Raw genomic sequence first — 7,055 nt, forward strand, 5'->3', positions numbered from 1 at the left:
AAGAATGATGTTCTTGGGACTCTTCTGCTCATCATGCAGGAAATGTGCTGCAGGGTTATCGGAACTAACGCGCCTGTTAGTTGGGAGGTGCTGCAGGAGCTTTGGATTATGGCAGTGGTATTAAAGCAGTGTGTAGAGTACAACAAGGTGTACCCAAGGACAGAAGGAAGGCGGAAGAAAGCAGGGCTTGTGTATTTATTGAGGATCTCTCTATCATACTACTCAGGTGCTCCACAAAATAGGCAAAGAAGAACCTTAAGTGTTCATAATGCAGACATCAACCAGTATGTAAAAGGTGTGGCCACATTTATACTGGGGGTTTCAGCGTTTGCTTGTTCTGGTTATGGATTAGACGTCTCTAATAGAAAACTCGGTTCAGAGGGCATTTGGTTTAGAAAGGTCATCTTTCTGATTGTAAGCTGACTTAAGGAAGAGTCACTCAGAGAAAATACAGAAGGAAATCTCTGGCCCAAAAATGATATTGGAGAAAGACAAATTAACTACAGCAGAAGATTAATGTGCATAATTTGAAGTGGTTTATATCTTCATACATAGGTTCTTGACAAGGGTCCCTGTGAGTCTTAAATTCTGGGAAAAAAAGGTTAGAGATCACACAAATGCGAGGTGTCTGATTCACTGTCCCTTTTAGGAAGTTTCTGAGTGTAACATCGTAGTTACAAATTCATTCAACTTCTTAATCTTCCAACATTCTCTTTCTTTTTAGATTAATATTAAAAGTATTACTTTATGAAATTGAGATTACAGTGGGGAAAGGCCACGACGTGGCTCTGTCCGTTTTATCAAGCAGACTGAGCGAGGGCTGGTCAGCATTGGGGAAATGTTTCTCTCTCACGACCGATCGTCCCTTATGACGACTCCGGGGAGATAGCCCAGCTGAGCGTGAGCATTGGGCTCTTGGGTAAAACTCGGCTCCCACGCTTAACGGTTGCACCTCGGACGCTCTGCTGCCACGCTGTATCAGGCGTTCGCGTCACCACCTCTCCCCCCTGCCACGCTGGTCTCTGCCGCTGACTGCAGCCAGATGCCAGCACGGGGCTAATCAGATCAGCCGGCAATTAGATCACCGCACGCCTTTCCAGCAGCCTCACGTGCTCTTGTGTCAGCTGTTGATCCACAGCCCACGCAATGGAAACGCTCGCTTCTGGTTTGCAACCGCCCCGTTTCCCACAGCTCACCCTGCTCGGTTAATTCACACTGAACTCGGCTCCCGGCCAGGGCGAGGCCACGGTACTCCCACTCAGATCATACATCACGTTTACAAATAGCTTCAACTTTTACGAGTGTAGCCACCCAGGGAGCACAAAATGAACAGTAAAAGTTAATAAGGCACGGGCAATTAACCAGTCACCATCAGGGCCTGATAATCTTGATCCTTACGAAACAGTTATCGTTCATCACATCATACTGAGTTAGTTCATTGTTTCACCTAAACAGAGGGTAGCTAAGGAGCTTTAGGACCACCTGGTCATTCAGGACACAACTTGGACTTTGTAGGTTTTTGCCACAGCCTCCTCTGTAACCCAGACTTGGCGGGTGACTGGGAATGCAGTAATTGTGCCGCAGGTGCCCCGTGTCCCTCAACCCAAGGCAAACTACAAGGGCTGGCTCTTGCTGCTCAGGTCTTGTGGCAATGAACTTGTGCTGCCAAGCATCCAGGCTCTTCACCAGGTACACCTACGTAGGTGCAACCAAATACAGAATGGCAAAGCGATTACAAGTGGTAGCATGACAGTTGGATGAAAGAAGGCAGCATGAGTCATTGATAACTGCCCAGAGATATCGCCCCTGCCGGCTAGCCAGTGAGTTTTCTCAGTCTCCACAGTCTGTTTAGACTGAGGAGGTCCCTGAGATGGTACTCTGTGCTCTTGCCATAAGGTTTCATGCAGGCTGTCTGCTGCTAGCTCAAATTCCGTCGTTCTGGATGTAACAGTTTTTCCCTGTGTTGTACCTAACAGGGGGTTCAGCCACCAAAACCCGAAGCAGTACCTGAGGCACTGGGAATGCAGTAGTTGTGCCGCAGATGCCCCGTGTCCCTCAGTCCAAGGCAAACTACAAGGGCTGTAGTACCTGAGGCGCTGCTTTGGGTTACCTGCTGAGCGGGACATGCCGCTCCATTTGCTGTCACCATCATGACATTGTTCCTGTGCTCTCACTCCTTTCTGCACCCCACTAGAATAGACGTTTGTGCCATCCTCCCTGCGTACTGGTGGAACAGCTGATACACGCAAAGCGCCATTTCCCTTGGTCACCTCTCGCACTTTTCCTTCTACCTAGAGCGCATCATCTATCTGTAAATCAAACTGAGCAACAAACAAGGCTCTGTCTTGGTAGATAATACCAGAATGACAAATGTAGCATCCATGGGCCAGCTATTTACAGCTCCAGGTTGTTCTGATGTCAGGACAGCCACCAACACAGGGCTGTGCCCGTGGACTTCCACAACTACAGGTGGCAGAGGAGCAAAGCAGCCTGCTGGAGCCCCATCTGGCGGGGATGGCAGCAGTGCAGGGACCCCCTGAACCCCCAACTCTCAGCCCATTGCTGCTCTGCCAGAGGCCACAGAAAAGCACACGGCACTGCTGAGGGTCAATAGGAGCTGTGCTCGTTAGCCAAACTGCTCCCTTTTCGCACAAATCCCCCCCGCAGCTTCTTGTCTGGAGCTTGGCTCCTAGTGCTGTAGCTATTTGCGTGAGTGAGCACCGCTGCTTGATATGGGAGAAGCTCCCTGCTTGGGGGTGGGCCAGGTGATTTCAGTGTCCTTAGCCCATATTAGCTCTCAGCTAGTGTTTACATCTCCCCTTCTCATCATTCAGTAATATTCCTTTCCTGAGACAGCATGACGTGGCTTTCTGTATGTCCTCCTCTGCACAGTTTATCCTTTCTGCTCGGTCGGCTGCCCTGGAAAGGTTTCCTGCTGCCCCCAGCCACATTCCTAAGTCTCTCCTGTGCCATGCGCCCATCTGAGCAGTGCAAGAAGAAGGAAGGATGGTGTTAAACACCCAGACCCACGCAGGGAGTGCACACCCCGCTGTGGACAGGGGCGAAGCACTGAAGTCTCGTAGCGCTGTGCCATCTCGGAATGCTTAGAGCTTCAGGCAGTTGGACAGGAGGGTATAGTCCACTCTCACAGTAATTTGCCATCCTAACGCTGATTCCAAACATGGAGACTTAGAAACTTGACTGTCAACGTGAACAAGCCTGTAAAAGCATTTGCCTGCAGGCAGGTCATATCAGTGGGCTCTGTCAAAGAGCAGTAACAGCAACAGGGATGGATCCCAAGTGGAGGGTAAATGCGGCTTAGCCGATCAGTTTTGCTGCCCTACACGTAATGTAAGATGATACACGGCATCTGCATCCACCTCTGTCCCCATCTGCCCCAGTACAAACAGGATTTAAGCAACAATATCCCAGCTCAAGATACTGTCACTCATAAGACTATGGTCTCTACCTCTGCGCCTTTCAGGTTTCCCATGCTCCCGGTATGGTGTCAGTGATATTTTAACCTGAGGAATTAAGACGTGCAGAACGCAGGCGTCCGCTTGTCTGTTGTGCAGATGCAGGGGATGAAGACCAGCAAGGCCTGCACAGAGAAGCAGCTGAAAGAGGGAGTCTTGTGGTGCCAGGATGGCCCTGTTTTGCCGAAAGAATGTGGACAAACTGAGATTAATGATGCCAGCACCATCCTGAAGGCAGGTAAATTGCTTCAAAACAGAGTTCTGAAGGCTACGAAGTGAAACCTTTTGCTTCATTATCCCTAATATACATATTAAAAGTTGATACCCCTGACTATGCTAATGAGCCTAGAGAAGCACATGCTGAACATCGATGACTATAGGACCCAAATCCTGCTATCGATGACTATAGGACCCAAATACTGCTGAACATCACCTCAGAGAGCGGAGATATATAAGGTTAGGATATAAGAAATATAGAAGGAGTATGTCACTGGAGGGAAAAAAACAGCAGAGGCAGTCAATGGGCTGTGCTCCTCCTTCACCCAAGACAAGGACGCCTGCTTGGTAAGACCTGCGCTCTCACCTTTTGGTGAGAAATACCCTGGGCAGTATTTTGCTAGCATTGTTACTATATATTAGCACTATGGCAGTGAGTGGATTTATCAATGGCAACCCCATATCTGTTGTATCTGTTGCTTTTTTAATATATCACCTACTCTTTGTTACCTTGCAAATTGTCTCAGTGCAAGTCCTTAACAGGGCTCTGAAACAGGCAAGCGCTTAGCTCTGGGATGCGCTTCCCACGGCCACACACCTTCCACGTGACAGGTGTCACGTGGCCTGTGCCCATAAATCTTTATTTCTCTCCTGATGGAGGCTGGGCACAGCTACCTATCTCCCACCAGCCAAATCCTACGATCTGGCAAGCTCCAAAGGCCTTACTTTAGAGTACCCGGCTGTACCCAGCTTTGGTGAGGCCACACCTCGAGTACTGTGTCCAGTTTGGGCGCCCTCACTACAAGAGGAACACTGAGGTGCTGGAGAGGGTACAGAGGCAGGCTACCAGGCCAGTAAAGGATTTGGAGCATGTGTTGTACGAGGAATGGCTGAGTGATCTGGGGCTGTTTAGCCTGGAGAAGACTGAGTAGAATGGGCTACTCGTGCCTTGCAAGCATCACGTGTTTTCCTCATAGCTGGATCCTGTCTATTTTTTTGTTACGTAACTCTCTTCCAGCCGCTCCTATTATTTTCCCCTCTGCACTTTTTTTTCCTAGCCAGATGCAAGTCAGGCTTGTCAGGGTGGCGCACAGCTGTCCTAAGACTGCTTCAGAGCTATTCCTGACTATATTCAGCACAGGAGACATTTTTCAGTGCTAAAAGCTGTAGCATTTACAACCAGGACCTCTCATCTGCAACACTGCTGAAGGCTTCATCAGCTGAAAGAGGAAGAATCTCAAGACAGACAGGGAACTGCTTGAGAGAGTCCAGCACAGAGCCACAAAGATGATGAAGGGAGTGGAGCATCTCCCTTATGAGGAAAGGCTGAAGGAGCTGGGTCTCTTTAGCTTGGAGAAGAGGAGGCTGAGGGGTGACCTCATCAATGTATACAAATATGTCAAAGGGGAGTGTCAGGAGGATGGCGCCAGGCTCTTCTTAGTGATGTCTAATGACAGGACAAGGGGCAATGGGTACAAGCTGGAACACAGGAGGTTCCACAAAAAAATTAGGAAAAACTTTTTCACTGTGAGGGTGACAGAGCACTGGCACAGGCTGCCCAGGGAGGTTGTGGAGTCTCCTTCTTTGGAGACATTAAAAACCCGCCTGGATGCGTTCCTGTGTGACCTACTGTAGGTGATCCTGCTCTGGCAGGGGGTTGGACTAGATGATCTCTCGAGGTCCCTTCCAACCCCGAACATTCTGCGATTCAGTGTGATTCTGTGAAGCATGCCTGCACGACCTCGGGCTGGTGCGGTGAGATCTCCCATCAGAAGTGAGGCTGTTACCAGCTGTCCTTCTCTCGACCTTCATGGAAGGGCGTCTGTGGGCTGTTCCTCATCTTCACGTGATCATAGTGAGGGCTGCTTTAAATCTCTGCCACAAGTGAGGGTGTCTCCAACCTGAAAGAGAGCTTCTCCTTCAGAGAAAGGAGAAACAAGGCAGTTTCCTCAGTAGCCTTGTTTCTGTTATACCAGGCCTCCGCATTTCTTGCTGATGTTGGCTGCTGCACCCCGTGTGGTGTGGCCCAGATGGCTCCTTCTGCGCTTGTCCTCTACGCTTAGTGTGTCTGAAACACACGCAAGCAATTCTGACAAATAAAATATGGGTGCAGGCATCGAAGCAAACTTTATTTACTCCAAATATCAGGCAGCAAAACAAAACTGCAAGGCACTGCAACAACTCTCCACCAGTAAGTCAATACATCTAAGCTCAGGTAACGCATTAGGAAGCTTAAAGTAATGGTACCTCAAAATGATGAAATTGCAGCCCTCTTACATATCCTCAGACTTCTACGTAGACCCAGGAAAGATTTTTTTTCTTGCCACAAGGTGTTATTTCTTTTTTATTTTTTTTCCTGCAGACACCAGAATTTCGTGAGAGCACCGATCTTGGTGAAAAGATATTTCTACTGACCTCGCATGACATGGATTGATCACATCACATCACCAGCACCACGCTGCCTGAAAACAGCATAGGAGATGACCAGAAGAAGCATAAGCTGCTCATTCCACATTTGTTAATAAGCAATAGATTTTTCTCCCCAGGTATGCAGCAACCCCTTATAGTGGGAGCCCATATTCCTCTCCTGGATCTCAGCAGCTTGCAAGTTACATCCCTGCAAATATAACTTGTAGTTACCAGAAACTATAATTGGGGGCTCTTATCTTCCCACCTTTAGAGAACCAGTCACTTTGAACAGAACAAGGCGCTGAAAGGAAAATTCCTAAATGGCGAGAATGGAAGACACCAAAAATTTCCAAGTGGGGACAGCAGGTTCATGTCTCTTGATGGTAGTGGCTTCAGCCATAAACACATCTCATCATCTGCCAAGGTTTGTGTAGCTGTTCCATACAAGTGAACAAGTCAAATTGTCACTTATTTGCTGTTACATGCTATTGCAAGCGCATCCAAGAAGCTCATTAATCCGCTCGAGGTGAGGTGATAACCCACATCTTATCTCCAGACGTTTGTTGCATTTCCTGAAAAGATGAAGTCTGGATATAGATTTATAAAGGCACACAGAACTATAATGGCTTAGCCGAAGTAAATATCTCAAAACACTGTGATAAAAGATTCTCTCATAGAAATTCAAAATTAAAATGAACATTTCTTACTGAAAAGCATTGCTGTTTCTATGCAAGTCATTTCTCCCCACCAATAATCTCAAGGAACTAGACTTAGAACTCAAAGTAAAATAACAAAATAAAAATACTTTTTTGACTGACTTTAAGTATGCAAGAAAATACTGCTGAGGAATGTTTTTTATGCATAAAGTGCTTCTCAAAGAACTCAAGGATGGTGACATTTGAGAGGTCACTGAAGAACTGCTACCCTGCTTCAAAGGCATTTCAAGACTGGGGA

The sequence above is a fragment of the Apaloderma vittatum genome, unplaced genomic scaffold, assembly GCF_000703405.1.
Source record: "Apaloderma vittatum isolate BGI_N311 unplaced genomic scaffold, ASM70340v1 scaffold9708, whole genome shotgun sequence".
NCBI lineage: Eukaryota > Metazoa > Chordata > Aves > Trogoniformes > Trogonidae > Apaloderma > Apaloderma vittatum.